Source organism: Cervus elaphus, chromosome X, assembly GCF_910594005.1.
Source record: "Cervus elaphus chromosome X, mCerEla1.1, whole genome shotgun sequence".
Lineage (NCBI taxonomy): Eukaryota > Metazoa > Chordata > Mammalia > Artiodactyla > Cervidae > Cervus > Cervus elaphus.
In genome coordinates this window covers 143,011,333-143,031,339 of record NC_057848.1, presented here as the reverse complement: position 1 = coordinate 143,031,339, position 20,007 = coordinate 143,011,333, and the positions used below count along the sequence as shown (strand labels likewise).

Here is a 20,007-nt window from a genome sequence, read left to right as displayed (position 1 = left end):
GTCAGAATTTTCCAGGAGTTACCAACAAATACCTTCTCTTGGAGATACTGGTCAGGGGTCTCTAAACTTCACTGATTTTGTAACCACTAAAGAAGAACTTGGAGAAACTTGCTACCACTTGTGGATTTTTAAATCTGCATCTGGAATTTCTCATCCTTAGTTTCAATGATTGCAAAGGACATTATTTGAGTCACACTATAAATATATCTAAATAAAAGGTATATATTTATGCTTGAATGATTTTATTGATCACATGCTACAATTTTCTGAAACAACAAATGTATATATATCAAATTTTTCCCCTGTCATTCATAAGCTCTACCATGAAACATTTTTTTTGTACTGAATTATCATTGCTGTTGTTGTTTAGTTGCTAAGTCGTGTCCAACATGTTTGCAATCCCATGGATTGTAGCCCGCCAGGCTCCTCTGTCCATGGGATTTCCCAGGCAAAAATTCTGGAATGGGTTGCCATTTCCTTCTCCGAGGGATCTTCCTGAACCAGGGATTGAACCCACGGGGAGGTGGAGTCTTTACCACCGAGCCACCAGGGAAGTGAGTTATCATAACAATTATAAAGCATATATATTTGATCAAAGTGATATACATGTATGAGGACCTTGATAAATAACATAAAAATGAGGTTTTGTTGAAAATGCTTCTCTTGATAAGGAAAATAGGGATTTAACAACTAATTTATAGACCTATAGAAGAATATGGGGCTTCCCCAGTGGCTCAGACCACAAAGAATCTGCCTGCAATGTGAAAGACCTGGGTTTGGTCCCTGGACTGGGAAGATCCCCTGGAGAAGAAAATGGCTACCCACTCTACTATATTTGCTTGGAGAATCCCATGGACAGAGGAGCCTGGTGGGCTACAGTCCATGAGGTAACAAAGAATCAGACAGGACTGAGCAATTAACACCTTCAGGTGCAGTGAAGAGTCCAAAAGAAAGTTGATGACCTTGGAATAAAGTCCTTTTAAAACTACCTGTGCCTGCCCCTTGGAAGGTCTTCATGCATCCCCAGGTTACACACACACCATTGTGAGGACAACTATTTTAAGAAATTCAGTCATTGACTTTGACAAGAAATATGAACTGGCATACCCAAATCACCTGGTAACTTGTACATGTACTTCTTCAGTTGCATTTTCCAGCTAAATGGTTATGTGTTAACATAAGGAAAGTTACATATCTGGAGGAACTGGCCTTGTTGGAATTTGTGCCTAAGTATAAATTCTAACATCCTCTCTCTCTTTGAATGGGTTTTTCAGTAGAAAAGTAGATAGCAATAAGAGGCAGTCTTGTAGTAGTGGTAGAGAGACATAGAACAGGAAAGCACCTCTGATGCAGGGTCAGCATCGCAGTAACTGTGTAGCCTTAGGTAAGCTTCTCAACCTTTCTGAGCCACCATTTCTCTCCTCTAGAGGTCTCAGCCAGGCTGCATCTTAGCCTCAGCTTAAAGAAATAATGATTCACTTGACTAGAGCAAAACTCACATTATTTCCCCATAACATTTTTTCTTTTTTTTTTTTTTCATTTATTTTTATTAGTTGGAGGCTAATTACTTTACAATATTGTAGTGGTTTTTGCCATACATTGACATGAATCAGCCATGGATTTACATGTGTCCCCCATCCCGATCCCCCCTCCCACCTCCCTCTCCACCCGATTCCCCTGGGTCTTCCCAGTGCACCAGCCCGTGCACTTGTCTCATGCATCCAACCTGGGCTGGTGATCTGTTTCACCCTAGATAATATACATGTTTTGATGCTGTTCCCTCCAAACATCCCACCCTCGCCTTCTCTCACAGATTCCAAAATTCTGTTCTGTACATCTGTGTCTCTTTTTCTGTTTTGCATATAGGGTTATCGTTACCATCTTTCTAAATTCCATATATATGCGTTAGTATGCTGTATTGGTGTTTATCTTTCTGGCTTACTTCACTCTGTATAATGGGCTCCAGTTTCATCCATCTCATTAGAACGGATTCAAATGAATTCTTTTTAATGGGTGAGTAATATTCCATTGTGTATATGTACCACAGCTTCCTTATCCATTCATCTGCTGATGGGCATCTCAGTTGCTTCCACGTCCTGGCTATTATAAACAGTGCTGCAATGAACATTGGGGTGCACGTGTCTCTTTCAGATCTGGTTTCCTTGGTGTGTAATTTTCTTTAAATTATTCAGATAACTCTGTAATGTCTCTTGGCAAGACTTTCTAGTGCTTGAAAAGTTTATTATTGCAGCAAATCCCAGAGGAATCAGCAGGTACTACTAGACTCAATGCAGAGTGAAGTGCTCATAGGGACAAGTGGGTTTGGTAACAATGTTACCTTAAGAAGAGCAATTTAAGTGTCCATCAACAGAGAAATAAAGAAGATGTGGCACATTTATACAATGGAATATTATTCAGCCATAAAAATCCCAGAAATAATGCTATCTGTAGCAACATGGATGGGCCTAGAGATTGTCATACTGAGTGAAGTAAGTCAGACAGAGAAAGACAAATATTGTACGATATCACTGACATGTGGAACCTTAAAAAATGGCACACATGAACTTATTTACAAAACAGAAACAGAGTAACAGATGTAGAAAACAAACATGGTTTCCAGGGGGTAGGGATCGACATATACATTCTACTATACATAAAATAAATAACTAATAAGGACCTACTATAGAGCAGAGAAGGCAATGGCTCCCCACTCCAGTCCTCTTGCCTGGAGAATCCCATGGATGGAGGAGCCTGGTAGGCTGCAGTCCATGCGGTCGCTAAGAGTCAGACACGACTGAGCGACTTCACTTTCACTTTTCACTTTCATGCATTGGAGAAGGAAATGGCAACCCACTCCAGTGTTCTTGCCTGGAGAATCCCAGGGACGGGGGAGCCTGGTGGGCTGCCGTCTATGGGGTCACACAGAGTCGGACACGACTGAAGTGACTTAGCAGTGTAGCACAGGGAACTCTAGTCAGTACTCTGTAATGAACTACATGGAAAAAAAATCTAAAAATGAGTGGATATGTATATATGTATAACTGATTCACTTTGCTGTACCTGAAACTAACACATTGTAAATCAACTCTACACCAATAAAAATTTAAAAAAAGACACAATGATGCCCAAGCCTCACCCCCGGGAATTTAGAATTGTTAAATCTGGGCTGGGACCTGGACATATGTTTCTTTAGCACTCTCTGGTTAATTCTTATGTGAAGAGAAGATGGAAAAGTCAAGGTTGGACTCACCACCCACACAGTCTTTTCATTAAAATGTAATATGTGCCTAAGCAAGGTTTCAAGTTTTCCACAGAGGTATCTACATTGTTTTACTGGGGAAAAGTTGAAAGCTACTTGAAGGGAATAAATGTTATATTTGGGCTTATCGATCTTAAAAAAAAATTATACAAAAATGATGAACAGTAGAGAAAGCCATTTAGTCTATAATGAACTTTTTAAAAATAGAATAAACATACGATACAGAGACATCCATAAATTTTGTTGTTAGTAAAGTTGCATCATGCTTTTAACATTTCACACAGTGGCATGTATCCCTTCATTTGGAGATTTATAAGTGCTGTAGGCTTTCCCACTTCCACTTTTTCTGCCTCTCAGAGATCCTAAAAGTTAGTAATAAACAATTAGTTCTACTCAGGATACACATCAAAATTCTATTTCTTTCTTCTTACCAAAGAAAAATCTCAGAAGGAAAGTAAATCAACCATTTAAATGAACAAGATCTGAAATAATTGAGCTAACTCAAAAAAGAAAATCCCTCTTGAGGTGAATATTTTCTTTTAAATTAAAAGGTGAAATCTGACATACCACACTGCTTTTGCTGTTATTATTTTTTGCATTACCCTGATGCTCATAGTGAAGAAATATGGATGTACTTTATATGACTATATTTTACAGACATATATATTCTATTTTTTCAATTCATCTTTCCTTAAAGTATTTGTCCTGTTACTTTAAATAACTCCAATTTCTCAGGCAATTTAACTCGCTGTTATACTTTACATGTTTCAGCTAATGCAATGTGGACTACTTGATAGATTCTGCATTTTTAGTTCATCTTTTAATCTATAAGTAAAGTTTGATAATTAAATTTAATCATTGAGCTAAAAATATCTTAGGGCTAAGGGCTCCTTTGTGTTAAATTAAAAAACATTTTTTCTTAAAGATGATAAAAATATCCTAATCACAAATAATCAACAATTTTTATTCTAGTTTTCCACCTGATTTGATCATTTTGTTCATTTGACCATTTTGTTGTGAATTCCTTAGAAATGATGGGGGATAAGTAGATCTATAACTTGAGATGTACATATTTGGGAGATTTTGTTAAATGTTGGTTTCCTGTTTTGCTAAAGCTTGATTTATTTATGTAAGTGATTACTCTGATATTAAAAAGTAACTCTAATTTGAACATTCAGTATCTTTGCTACTTAAATAAACAGAGATTGAAAATGGACTTTTATCAATGTTGAGTTGGTGCATTTTCTTAGGGAGAGGGAGGTAGAGAATATTTGTTGTACAAAAACAAAGGAAATCAAAGCAAAACTTGTGATGTTAGGGAAAATATCAGATTTGATTTCTCAGAATGACTCTGGCTTTTTCAGCATTGATTATCTAAAGGGAGCTAGATACATACCACTATGAAATATCTTTTTTAAAGTAAATTTAAAAATAAAGAGATTCAAGTTTTAGCACCAACTGACGCAAAGCATGAGGGAACCATCAAAAAAAAAAAAAAAAAAACTAATCTGAAGCATTTTGTAAAACTATGCCACAAATCAATATTTTAGACACTTTAAAGATCATCCCTTTGCTTTTCAACCTTCATACTTCAGAGACAGGGGATATATATGTTTATATCCTCTTTGTTTCTAAAATAAATCATTTGCAAGTTGGCACTTCTTTTATAAAAGGACCCACTGCAAATGTCAATTTTTTCTATAATTGACCAGAACCATACCTGTGGAAGAAATGAGCAGACAAGAGTAAAGATTTCATTCAGGGTCATTTCATATATTTGTATCACAGGAAAGCATTAAACTTTTTGCACTTCATTTCTTAAAGCCATTCCCCTCCACCCTCACACCTCAGGAACTATGAGTCAGAGGTGATCCAACTGGGAAAGCTCTGTGCAAGGATTTACACAGTTTTAAAAAAAGGTATCTATTTGTATGAAAAAATATATTGCAGAGCACAGCTCTATGAAGGACAGTAAATGGACCGAGTTAGTTTCTGCTGTGAAAACAGAAATACAAAGATCATGGGGAAATTTAACCACAATATGCTATCAATGAATTAAAAATCCATTTAATATAAAGCCTCTGAGGAACAAAGGGAACTCGCTTTGTTTATATCAGACAATTTAAAATTGTTTTCCCCTTAAAAATAAAAGTATAAAAATTTCAGAATCAGATATTCTTTTTCTTTTGAATTGCAATTAAGCACAATCAAGTTCCTCGGGTTGGGATAAATGAGGTAAATGGCATAAACTGGATACACAAACACAATATTTAAATTTAAACAAAGTTTCCACCAAAAGTAAATATTTCAGTAATATTCTATAGGAATTATAAAAACTGAAATAAATGTTATTTATTTGAACACTGCAATATAATCAAGGGCACTGATTGGGTCAACTGCATTTCTGGTAGTGTTAAATTAAAATCTGTTATTTAGTGCTAAATGATTCCATCAAGAAGAAAGAAAGAGTAAACCAAACAGAGGCATAACATTTCTGTAAATCTTGTATATAATTATTACTAGTGGTGATTAACATTATTTCATATACTTATAGGCTATTTGCTTGGCTAGTATGCTTTTAGCATATTAGTAATGTAAACCCCCATTGGCCATAGATTTTGTAAATACTTTTTCTAAGAATACCATTAATCTATTTTTTTACTTTGTTTATTGTTCCCTTTGCTATATGGAAGCTCTAAACTTTCAGTGAAATCAGCGTGCCAATTTTATGTTTTCAGGGTTTTTGGCCTTGCTAAAACTCTCTCTCATCACATGTTTTTAATGCCTTACATCTCCTTTTATCATTTTTATGAGTTTATGCTTCTAGTCAGTTATTTTCACTACATGGAATTTATTTTTGTTTACTAACCATTAAGGGTATACCATTGTTTCCACCATATGAATAATCAGTTACACAACGGCATTCATAAAATAGTATATGCTATTCACACACAACTGAAATCGTCTCTCTACCTTATGTGGATATTTTTTGAGCTTGCAGTTTTATTTCACTGACATATCTGTCAAGTCCTGTGCCAGGAAATTATGGTTGTCTCTACAATTGCCTGCAGTCAAGGTATAGTCAAGATCTGGAAGGGCAATTAATTCCACAATATACGTCTTATTCATAAAGTTCTTAGTGGTTTACACACACACACACACACACACATATAATGTTCTTCGATACAAACTTAAAGTATATGCTCTCTGGACCATCACTGAAAAAATAAATCATATGTTTTCTTCTTTCCCTTTATTGTTCCTTTTACTGTGTACCAGGCTTAGTTTTAAAGGCTTTTTCCAGGGGTGGGGGGGAGGGAGGAAAAAATTAAGAGTTTGGGATTAGCAGATATAAACTCCTATATATAAAATAGATAAACAAGGCCCTCCTGTATAGCACAGGTAAATATATATTCAATATCCTGTAATAAACCATAATGGGAAAAAATACGAGAAAGAATACACACACACACATTCTCCCTCTCTCTCCTTCTCTCTCTATAGAGAGGTAGGTAGATAGATAATCTGAATCATTTTGATGTATACCAGAAACTAACAGAACATTTAAAATCAACTATAGGTCAATTAAGACAAAACAAATGCTTTTTCCTACTTGAATCCTTATATCCTCAAAAAGAGATTAGGAAATGGGCTGCCTTCTTAACCCCCTTTCAAACATGATATAACTGGGCCTGAAGACACAAAGTTGGTTGTTAAGTATCTGACCAAGATTTCAACTCCCAAAAACCTAAATCTGAGTTCACGCTTGTGGGTTAGGAGCCTTTCATCAATATTCCCATAGCACTGATAACACTATATTGATTCTTGGTTAATTTTTTAAAATTGGACTACAGCCATTGGAGAGCAGGGGACATGTTCCATGGTTTCACCAAGACCAACACCAGCTTTGTTAGAAGTCACCTCCTCAGAAAAGAGCTCCCCTTGGACCACCAATTCTCAATCAGGGATGTTTTTGCTCTCTCAGGGACATTAGGCAACGTCTGGGACATTCCTGTCACAAGAGGGGGACCATCTGCCTTCCAGTGTGTAGAGGTCAGTGAAAAAAGTATGTTAGTCGCTTGGTCATGTTCAACTCTTTGTGACCCCATGGACGGTAGCCCACCAGGTTCCTCTGTCCATGAGATTCTTCAGGCAGGAATACTGGAGTGGGTTGCCATTCCCTTCTCCAGGGGATCTTCCTGACCCAGGGATTGAACCCGTGTCTCCTGCATTGCAGGCCGATTCTTTACTATCTGAGCAACCAGGAAAGCCCTGATCAGTTGTTGCTATTGTTCAGTTGCTAAGTCGTTTCCCACTCTTTGCGACCCTATGGACTACAGCACGCCAGGCCTGCCTGTCCTTCACTATCTCCTGGAGTTTGCTCAAATTCATGTCCATTGAGTTGATGATGCCATTCAACTATCTCATCTATATTGCTAAATATCCTATAATGCACAGGCACACCTCAAGAAAGAATCATGTTGCTCAAAGTGTCAAAAGTACAGAGGTTGAGAAATGTTGCCCTAGACAAATTTCAGAACCACTTTTTTGCCTAACTGTGCAGTTATTCAATGTTTGTACTTCTCACTCACTGCATTCTTAATGTCATCAATAGACTGAAAACTCCATCAGGGAACACATCTATCTGTTTTGTTCAATGCAACATCCCCTGTAACTTACACAAGGGACACACAGAAGGTACTCACTAACTGAGTTGAATGAATGAATAGTGGGTAACTTGTTTTAGGTTTCACAGTGAATACATGGTATTGTCAGGCCTCTCTAAGCATTTAGTTAAGATTATTGTTGTCTTCTAGCTAGACATATTTAAAATATTTTATATGTACTTCACCTCAGGGTTTTCATAATCATGCTGTTATTTACAGAGTCACAAACTCTTTAAGAGGAATCACCTACCACTGAAAAAAAAAATGTATGCCTTTCATATAGGTATGCCCTAAGATATATTTGGCAAAATTATCAAGTGAGACATAGGTTAGAACACTGTGAAACCTTGAGTTTTGTTAGTTCTTTTCCACGCTAGTATTGTTAAGAATATTTGAACTAGCTTTCTAAGGCTCTCTATGGGTTTCCCTGGTGGCTCATATGGTAAGGAATCTGCTTGCAAGGCAGGAGAACTGGGTTCAATCCTTAGGTCAAGAAGATCCCCTGGGGAAGGAAATGTCAACCCATTTCAGTATTCTTGCCTGGGGAAATTCCATGGACAGAGGCATCTGATGGGCTACAGTCCATGGGGTTGCAAAGAGTCAGACATGACTGAGCAGCTAACACAATGCTCTCTGTATAGGGCCAAGCAACTGCTTGAAACAGAGTTATTCTCTGATCTGCCTGACTTCCTCCTCTCACCTTCTTCCCTGCCTTTCTTTTGTGGGGAGAAAAAGACTCAAAGAATCACAAACTCCACAGATTTGAAAGGTCACATCTCCTAACCACCTAACTGATTTATAAATCCTTTAAAAAAAAAGAAAAAAAACAACTTCCAAGTTCCAACATCCCCTCATCTTGCCTATGTTCAAACATCTTCAGTGCTAGAAAATACACTATTTCTTGAGGCATCCAATTTCTTCTTTTGGAGAGGGTTCTTTTTTGAGTCAAAAGTCTGCCTCCCTGTACCTTAAATCCAGTAGTTTTGGATCCATGTATGTCTCGGGGCTATTCAGAACAAGATTAAATTCTTACCTATGTAATAATCCTTCCAATGTTTGAAGCTATCACAACTCCTCTCCTTCAGGTTAAACTTCCCTGATCCTTCATCTGCTGACACAACTTCAAGGCCTCTCCATCTATGAACAGCTTCCATCCTTTCTCTGAGTGCTTTTAAAATATCATATCAATTTGACCACTCTTTCATTCTATTAATCTATTCTGGTCAAGGAACAGGGAAAATCTGAGTGAGAATAAGTGAATACGTTTCCCTGCATTTTTTTCCTCCAAGTTTTTAGTGAACAATTTTTCTTTGTGAAATACCATGCTAGTCCCTGGGAACAGAATTATGGGCAAAACAGATGATTTTCCCTCTCAGAGTTTTTAATTATACCAGGAAAGAAGGGTGCAGATCAAAACACAGGTATAGTTAAAATGACATTATAGGGGTTTTCCTGGTAGCTCAGTGGTAAAGAATCTGCCAGCCAATGCAGGAGTCATGAGTACCATCCCAGATTTGGGAGAGTCCACATGCAGTTGAACAACTAAGCCCATGGGCCACAACTACTGAGCCTGCGATCTAGAGCCCGGGCGCCGCCACTGCTGAGCCCACGTGCTGCAAATACTGAAGCCCGTGTGCCCTACAGTCTGTGCTCTGTAGCAAGAAGAGCCACATCAATGAGACGCCTGCACACCACAATGAATATAGCCCCTGCTTGCCACAACTAGAGAAAAACCCACGCAGAAACAAAGACCCAGTATAGCCAAAAGCAAACACAATTTTTAAAAATAAGAATGACATTGTAAATGTGACAAGTGTTACCAAAAACTCTAAGAGCATATAATAAGGGGGGCTGACTTCAAAAGTATTAGCTCACATAACTGTCACCATATTGCTGCTTCTGCTGCCAAGTCACTTCAGTTGTGTCCAACTCTGTGTGACCCCATGGACAGCAGCCCAGCAGGCTCCTCTGTCCACAGGATTTTCCAGGCAAGAATACTGGAGTATATTGTCATTTCCTTCTCCATATTACCATGGTGCAATAATTATTTTCACTTTATAGATCAAGAAACAAAATCACAGAGATGTTCTTAACACGGATGCAGTATCTGGGCCTCAAGGAGAGTCCCTGGATCCCCATCATATCAGGTAGATACTGTCCGCTAGATTCAAACCAAGGTCTTCATGGTCCTGTCTCTTGGCATTCTCTGACACCCTTCTTCCTACTATTGGCCAGGCAGGAGAGTCAACCAGGAAATCCAGATGAATGAAATATACACTGAACAGGGTAAAAGGCTTACGATCACCATGATAAAAGGAAAAAGCAAGAATAAACACAACTTTCAGGATTGTCAAAATAGCCAAAGGCCACTGAGCTTTCTGTTGGTACAGACACCCCCAACCCAACACAGACTGCATTCATATCCATGTGGAATAGCAACATTCAGCAAACCGAGTAAATTTTTAATTTTTGAGCCATATAATTGACCCTTGAACAAGAAGGAAGTTAGGGGTGCAGACAAAGATCTGTGCATTATTTATAGTTGTCCTTCTTATCTGTGGTCCTACATACATGGATTCAAGCCACCACAGATGGTGCAGTACTGTAGTATTTACTGCTTAAAAAATAGCATATAAGTGGACCTATGTCATTAAAAATTGTGTTGTTGAAAGGTTAATTTTACTTACCTTCCAACACATGACATATTCTCACATGTGAATCTTAAATGTACTTATGGATTATAGTGATATAAAGCAAAAACTGCTATATTTCTCTTAGTTTTATGTCTAGTGGCCTTTAGACTCTGAATATGTGTTAACTAGCATGGCTACTTTGGAAAGTTTTACCAGCATATGTGGACCATAATGACTTAAAGGTTACAAATGAATTGTCTCCCTTTCCTATCAATCAGCATTCTTAATAGAGCTATATTTGAGCTGTTAGTATACAATAACAAACTAAAAACACTATTAATTTTTAGTTTTTCTCCTGCTTAAATACATACATGCCCAAAGACACACTCAAATGATGAGCAACAAATACACTAAAATTAAAAAAAAAATACTTTGGAACATTCCCCAAGTCTGTCAATACAGTTTAATGTCTTTTGTGTATCCTTTCATAGATCTAAGTTCTAACACATCCCTTATATTTTCTGCATTCATTTTAAAATAAAAGGTTTGCCGATCAACCTCTGCATGTGTACTGACAGCACTTTTAGTGGTTCACCTTTGTTATTCTTCTGAAAACATGCCCCAGATAAATCAATCTCAACTGTTAGAAAGCAAATAAACATTTTTTTTTCTTTTTCAAAAACAGAATGCATCCTATGGAAAAGAAGGAAGGCAGAAAGTAGGTATGAGAGAGTGTCTAACGTGTGGTGGTCAAACATCATGTGTGGCGGTCAAACATCATGGGACTTTTGCCAAATACACTTTCATTTTGACATCTTAACTGATTCTAGTCCATGGTAAGGGTCTTTAACCTGGCATCAGTGGATAGGACTTAGGGAGGTCAATGGATCTTGGGAGTAAGAAGAATATAATTTAAGAATCTTTGTCTTGTAAGCCAGACTTTACTCTCATTTCACATTCAGAGATTTTGAGACTCAGTAATGTGCACACCTCGTAGTTAGTTGGCAGACACAACATTGTATATGAGGCCAATCTTACTCTAAAACATATGCTTGCTCCACCATGTCATACTGCTTCATCCCAAAGCTTCTGAGAAGTCAAAACCTCAAAAGCTATTAAAGAGCAATGGAAATAGACTTTATACTAAGCAGCCATCATCGGGAACTAAATTTTTATTGTGAGTAAAACATTCAATGATCTAAAATGGACTCAACAACATGCAACATTATCACACCCTGATGATGACTCTAGAATGAATCTTACTTAAATCAAATCTCTCAAAGAACATCAACTGCTGATACAGTTTGGGGAATAAATATATTGCTATATTTTCCAACTGAGACATGATTTACATACAATAAAATGCACAAATCTAATTGCTTCGATTGTTCAGTTTTGAGAATTGAATACATCCATGTAACTTCCAATTCAAATATAATGTGGAAACTTTCTATTAACCTCAGAAAGTTCCCTATCCTTCTGTCCAGTCAATTCCAACCTTCTTGTAAAGGCAACTATCTTCTTCCTTAAATTACTGAAAATTAGTTTTGCTATTCTTTAACTTCACAGAAATGTTTTATTTGTGTCTGTGCCCTTTTGCTCAGCATAGTGTTTTTCATATTTATCATATTGTTGCTTCCATCAGTAACCTGTTCCTTTTTTTTTCATTGCAGAGTTGAATTCTATTACTGGTTTAACATGAGCATCAACTTTTTGTGAGGTAATGAAGATAGGAGTGGGAGGTGGTAGCATTTCATATATCTAAATGGAAAGAAGTGCCTAGCAAGATAAAGGGAAGAGGTATTTTCTTCATTATCTTTGAATTGGAAGAAAGAAAGGTGAAAAAAAGCATATGCAAAGCCACTAAGGTGTTTCAGAAAGTAAAGATACATTGGCACAAGTAGAATATATGAACTGAGAAATGTGACTTGAGAAGAGCATGAAAAAGGTAGAAATATAGTATATTCAGTAATTCAGTGCAGTGTAAGCCATGATAAGGAGTTTGGAGTTCATTTTAATTGTAAGAAAAGTCTATTAAGGGAGTCAAGAATGAAAATGTCCTTATCTGTCTGACAGTTTGAGAAGATCACTTTTGTTCTCTTGAGGAATGGTAAATGAGAGATTATGGCCCAAGATGGGAAGAAGGCAGAGATGATCTAGCTTCGTGTGGGGGTGAAGCAGAGGAAAGGAAGGTAAATTCAAGATAAATTGTGAAGATGGGCATCACGGTGCATCACTTGCATGTGGAGTAGATGTAGAAAAGGAAGAAAATTAAAGGATCATGTTGACGCTGATTTCTCACTAACCTAGTAGGTAGAAATAAGATGCTGATATGGGGTATACGAGGGCTGGGGCAGAGGAGACATTTTAAGGGAAGAGTCAAAGGTGCATGTATGAAGGCCAAGGAATGGTATCATATACAGATAAACGCACAGGATTCTAGTTCAGAGAAGTCTGTAATGGAGACACAAATTGAGCATTTACCAAACTAAAGATGATATTCAAGTCCACCTAAATTGATGATGTCACCTAGGAGGAGAGCATATAATCCTGGGAAACCTAAGGATTAAGATGTGGTCTGAAATTGTGCCATGGGCACGCCTGAGGGATTCAGCACAATTAACTGGAGTGTGAAAGAAAAATGCTAATCCTTTCATGTGTATTAGTATTTATCTTTCTTGATTTATATACCTGCCTATGTGTATTAAAACATAGTAAAATATAAAAACAAATGTTACTTTGTGAGAAGAAATATGCTTCCATTTTTGTTCTGATGGGAAAGCATGATCAACATTTTGAAGACCACTGTCTTAAGGGTTAAGAAGAACAGGGAGAACTAGCTGTAAAAACTTAGAAGGAACAGGCTGTGAGGTAGAACAAAAGGTGGGAGAGTGGATCATGGATGCCAGGAGCAATATTGTCCTAAGAAGCAAAGATGAGGTCCATTGCCCCTCTTTCTATCTGGGTAGTTGTGGGAAACATAAACCCACAGTTAGTCTTTTGTGGGCCCTGTTCCAAATGTCAGGGCCCTGTTCCAAATCCAAATGGAAATGGATTGGGGAGCATCAAAAAGATTGCTTGAGAGGCCAAAGATCTCTAAGATTGTCAACGAAGTTGTTTGTTATTCTCTGCCCACCCCCCTCATTTCTTCACTCAAGTCTACTTTCTCTGCTATCTATTGGTTGAGGTGTTTGTTTTGACTCTTTGCCTGGGCCTTTAACAACTTCACAGTTACTTTGGAAATCATTGGGTTGCTTGTCAGATTTCAAATATTACAGAAGCTATTTGGGGGGAAAATAAAACAATGTATATTTCAGGCACATTTCCAGTCCTAAACAATGTAAAGTATGGCTAAACACGGCCCTGAGCCAACTAAGGCTGTCTTTCAGTTCTGTAATGTAGACAAATAATAGCCTTATGACAACTTGGATAATACCTTTAAGCTTCTACAGTATTGTTCCAGATATCAAAGAAATTTCACTCCACAGTGGTTCTCCCTTTTTGGTGAGCTATGTAAAAACAGCCTTGGCTCTGCAGAAAGAAAACCTAGGTCCAGGTGTCAGTCCTAAAGTTTTTTGAGGTTTCTAACTTTTGAAAATCATACAACTCTGGTAAAATATAAATTGTAAAGAGGTATGTACATGTAAGGCATTAGTATTAGGTATTATAATGGCTATAATATGAAAAAAATCCATTATTCAAAATTTACTTTATATCATGTTTCAAAATAATTATTGATTTTACAGGTAATGTGCATGTACTGATTATGTTCTCTTCATTATTTCTTATACAAGAAGAAATAATGTTTAATCTACTGATCACATGGAAAGGAGAAGAGTTTAGATCAGCCATGCACATATTTATGTACTCTTAGGGTGATAGGATTAAAAAAATCAATAAGACAAAAGACTTTGAATTTTAATGAACAAGTTGGAACCCTCCCTTTTATTTTGTCCTTGTCTTTCCCATCTGGGTAGAAGCCCAATCAATTTCAGTTGACACAGATAGTATTAGTTTATATTGGGGTGTCTGTCCCTTTCCTCAAAGAATTTAAAACAGAACCACCATACGACCTAACAATCCTGCTTCTAGGTATACATTCAAAAGGAATGAAAACAGGATATCAAAGAACTCTCTCTGCTCCCCCATGCTCACTGCAGCACTGTACACAATAGTCAAGCTATGGAAGCAACCTACACATCAATCAATGGATGAGTGGATAAAGAAAATATTGTATTAATAGAATATTATTTAGCCTTAGAAAAGGAAAAAAAATCCTGCCATTTGCAGCAACATGGATGAATGTGGGGGCTATTGTATGAAGAGAAACAAGCCGGTTAAACAAAGACAAATACTTAGTGATTCTACTTATATGAGGTATCTACAAGAGTCAAACTCATAGAAGCAGAGAAAGGATTGGTGGTTGCCAGGAGTTGGGGTGAAGGAGAAATGAGGAGTTACTATTCAAAGGATATAAAGCTTCAGTCAGGCAAGAGGAATGAGTTCTAGAGATCTACCATACAACACTGTACCTATGGTTAACAATGCCTTATTGTACATTTGAAAAAAACTCAAAGAGGGTAAATCTCAAGTTATGTCTTATCACAACAAAAAAAGGAAGTGCAGTACTTATTATACCTTTTACTGGATCTTATTGTTTAATGTATTAAAAAGGAAGCTTATATAGTAACACAACATAATATAACTCATATATAGTAAAATTATAATGATAAAACTTACTTTTCCATTGATATTTAATTGGTGCCCTTTGGAATCCTATATACTTACATGCTGCATTCAGGTTTTATTCTGAGGAGCTCATGGACTTCACCACACTGTTAAAGGGATACATAGCATACACAGTAAGGAACCCCTCTCTATTGATGATTCCTTAACACTGACCTGGCGCACAAACAGTGGCTCCATAAATTTTGGATGAACCACACTGATAGTAAGATGACTCAAGTTCCTTGAAGCTGCACAATGTCATAAATTTATGGAGATTCTTCCTAAGTAGAAATTTAATTTCAACTATTGCTAAAGAAACTTCCTGGCATTTGTATGTTAACCAGGTAACCCCTATTTTATACAACTGATTCATGAGTTTTGACTTTTGAATCCAAATATATGGAACATATATCCATATGTTTTTAATTCTCTATATTCTTTCTGACATATACTTAAAATCCTATTTACTTGTAAACTTTTTCCTTATATTTTTTCACGTGGATCATAATAAGCCATTTTTAAGTAACAAGTATTACTTTTAAATTCATGCTCTCATATTGCTTCCTGGATTACACACCTGTGTAATTTGTATATTTAAATCCTCATCCTTATTCCTGCAATTTATTTAGCTGAACCATGTAATATTTTTCTTATACCCAAAGGTACCTTTCCCCAAAGAATTCTGTAATGATATGGAGTGATAAAAATTATGCAGACATAAATTTCAGAGGCACCAAATCAACTGCTTTCCATTTATCATCATGGTAGTTAAAAAAAAAAAAAAAGTAGAATCAACATGATTTACCTTTTAGAGGGTTAGACATATCTGTTCCTATTGACAAATATGCTTTTTTGGGGGACTGGAATCATGATAATCTTTTTATTTGGTTACTGGAAATACCCAGTTATCACAGTTTTTACACTAAAAAGGCAGTATTTAAAGTGTCAAGGTTTTTCATAATACCATGTCCTGAAAGTGTGAGACTGTGTTGCTGACATGTTTTCTTTAACACTTAAGGAGTTGTGAACACTTGGGATATATTAATTGATGATCTTTAAGCTTTACCAGTAGAATTGCAAATGGGTGATAAATATACAGCACATTTCAACTGAAAATCCATAGGAAGAAAAGACTTGGTGAAGAAACATTTACAAAATTAACAATAGCTATTTTTAGTTAAAGAAAAAATTATATAAAACTTGAAAATTAAGCCATGGGATGGTTGTTATATGTTCAAGTAACACAGTAGGGTGTTATCTAAATGTCCCCCACACCCTCAAAAGGCTTCTATACTTTCAGAGAAACGCAAATCTGTTTGCCTTGCTGCTTACTATTAATTTGAGTCCAGACATTTTACTATTCAGTCAAGTGAAAGTGAAGTCACTCAGTCATGTCTGACTCTTTGCAACCCCATGAACTGTAGCCTGCCAGGCTCCTCCATCCATGGAATTTTCCAGGCAAGAGTACTGGAGTGGGTTGCCATTTCCTTCTCCAGGGGATGGAGTGGGTTGCCATTTCCTTCTCCAGGGGATCTTCCCGACTCAGGGATTGAACCCAGGTCTCCCGCATTGCAGGCAGACGCTTTACCTTCTGAGCCACCAGGGAAGTCCTACTACTCAGTAAGGTTAAACTCTAACTTGAAGAAAACTGATATGATGTAAATGACTTTTTTATCCAGTAGAGAATATAACCCTAGATGTTGTAGGATATTAACTTGTTTTGAATCAAATTTACCAATCTAATTCCAGAATTTTTCTTAATCACTGATATAGAAGCATTTACTTCCTGTATCTTCTTTTGTAGCTGATTTGTCTTGCTACTGGTTCCCTCATCAATGTGTTAAATAAAATCCAACATGTACTGATTGTGACTTACATGAAAATTATGTTTCTTAACAAAATTTCACTTTGACACTAGATGGAGGATTATGGATTTCCTTTATACTTTATTATTGAAAATGTCCTCAACTGACCTACAACATATTAATAATCTGAAAATATAAATGTCTATTTAAAAATACATAGTGTATGAAAATCTATTTAGCTTCATGATGCCATATGCATGCAAGATTTTGAATACCATACGAAGGAATCTGTTTAAACTGAAGATGAAACAACTTTGCAACTGATAGTGGGTTTTTGTTTTCTTACCCATCAGAAACAAAGTGATACCAAAAAAAAATAAAGTTCAGAAATATGAAAAGGGCATGAGTATTAACATGCGCTTATTGTGAATGTGATGAGAGAGGTATGCCAGGACAGTGAGAGTTAGGTTCATTACACTCCTTTCTCATACTATAAAAGAAAGAATAACAAATACTGGCTAAAATTCAATAACTTCCATGACCAATATACATACTGTAATTTGGACATTGATTCCCTTTGATGACCTTTCTCCTCAGGCACTGTGTAGACAGATAATAATTAATAGTTCAGCTAGGAGCTGGACCAGAAATTTCAGCTTCTCTTGTAAGAGACACTCCACATTCACTAAAGCTCTGACAGTTGCAAATACTCCCTGTGGCCAATCCTGCTTATTTTCCCCTTTGGAATGAGTCTGTTTTCACTGAGCCCTCTGGGGTGTTGAGCCATTAGCTGAAGTGAGGACTATGCAGACTGAGGGCTCAGTTGCAAGCTACTAAATAATCCTGCTTCCCCAAATTTTATTCCTTTGTGAGCTTTCAATAAGAGGGAGGGTTCCCAGCAGTGGCACATCAGAGGTATCTGCAGTTCCTATCTCAAAAACATGCCCCATCCACCTACTCCACAAATTATACAGTAACCCTTAATCTTGAACTGCTTCTCCTTTCTTTTTAAGTATAAAATCCTGGAGGAGACTTAAGACTGTTTACACTTCTAAGTCTGTTCCTATGTCAGAATACTGACAGTGAATTCTGCAGTGTGAAACTTGGGGTGAAAGAAAGGAAAGGAAAAGGCCGGGAAGTAGGTGATACTGGAAAGGAGGGCAGTCCCTAATCATTTCTTTTTTTCATCCCCACTTCATCAGCTTTCTTTTCCTGTTAGTCTGCATAATGAGCATCAATTATTTATTCCCTTTCAAAATGTCCCAAAGTTTCCTGATTATTAAGGGAAAAACAAAACACTCGGCCTTAATAAGTAGGACTTCATTCTAAACTAAGTAAGTCAGACTCTGCATTGACTGTGCTGTGTCCCTCAGTCATGTCTGACTCTTTGAGATCCCATGGACTGTAGCCCTCCAGGCACGTCTGTCCATGGGATTCTCCAGGCAAGAATACTGGAGTGGGTTGCCATGCCCTCCTTCATGGGATCTTTCCAACCCAGGGATCAAACCCAGGTCTCTGGCATTGCAGGTGGATTCTTTACCATCTGAACCATCAGGGAAGTCCTAACATAAGGCAAACCACATATGAAATTTCAAATTTTCAAAGAGCCACTTAAAAAATTACTTTTAATAATGTATTTGGTTTACTTTAATATGACAAAATAGCATCATTTTCACCTGCAATGAGATAATTTAATTCCTCTTATGTTACTTTTAAGTCTTCAAAACTCAGCATGTGTTTTATACTCACAATTCATCTCAGGACAAGCTGCATTTCAGTATTTCATATAATTAGTGGCTATTGAATTGGATATGGCAGCACTAGAGAGAGGCCTAATACTGTGATTCTTATGATCAGAAAACTTTGGAAAACATGTCTCTATTTGGAGGAGACCCAAGAACTCATTCAATGAAGACACTTTTTTCACTAACAAAGCTTGGATTAGCTCAGTATTGATGTGATACTGTTAGAACTTACAAGATACTCAAGAAATTTAGTAGTCACACAAATGCAACACTTCAAAGTGAGGCAGAGCATAAGAATTTGGAAAAATATTGCTCATGTTGAAATACTTATTTCGTTACTGTACAGATGGATCATTAATGATTACATCACTGCCTCTGTTCGGGGTTTCCTTTCTTAAAATTTATTTTGTACTAGTTTGCATTCCCACCAACAGTGTAAGAGGGTTCCCTTTACTCCACACCCTCTCCAGCATTTATTGCTTGTAGACTTTTGGATAGCAGCCATCCTGACTGGCGTGGAATGGTACGTCATTGTGGTTTTGATTTGCATTTCTCTGATAATGAGTGATGTTGAGCATCTTTTCATGTGTTTGTTAGCCATCTGTATGTCTTCTTTGGAGAAATGTCTGTTTAGTTCTTTGGCCCATTTTTTGATTGGGTCATTTATTTTTCTGGAATTGAGCTGCAGGAGTTGCTTGTATATTTTTGAGATTAATCCTTTGTCTGTTTCTTCATTTGCTATTATTTTCTCCCAATATGAGGGCTGTCTTTTCACCTTACTTATAGTTTCCTTTGTAGTGCAAAAGCTTTTAAGTTTAATTAGGTCCCATTTGTTTAGTTTTGCTTTTATTTCCAATATTCTGGGAGGTGGGTCATAGAGGATCTTGCTGTGATTTATGTCAGAGAGTGTTTTGCCTATGTTCTCCTCTAGGAGTTTTATAGTTTCTGGTCTTACATTTAGATCTTTAATCCATTTTGAGTTTATTTTTGTGTATGGTGTTAGAAAGTGTTCTAGTTTCATTCTTGTACAAGTGGTTGACCAGTTTTCCCAGCACCACTTGTTAAAGAGGTTGTCTTTTTTCCATTGTATATCCTTGCCTCCTTTGTCAAAGATAAGGTGTCCATAGGTTCGTGGATTTATCTCTGGGCTTTCTATTCTGTTCCATTGAT

At 36.9% G+C, this 20,007-nt stretch overlaps 1 protein-coding gene across 9 annotated transcripts in view; it reads right to left on the bottom strand.

Annotated features, from left to right (window-relative positions):
- Positions 1 to 20,007, bottom strand: part of DMD (dystrophin) — a 2,565,910-nt gene that overhangs the window by 1,115,582 nt on the left and 1,430,321 nt on the right. The window lies entirely within an intron of this gene.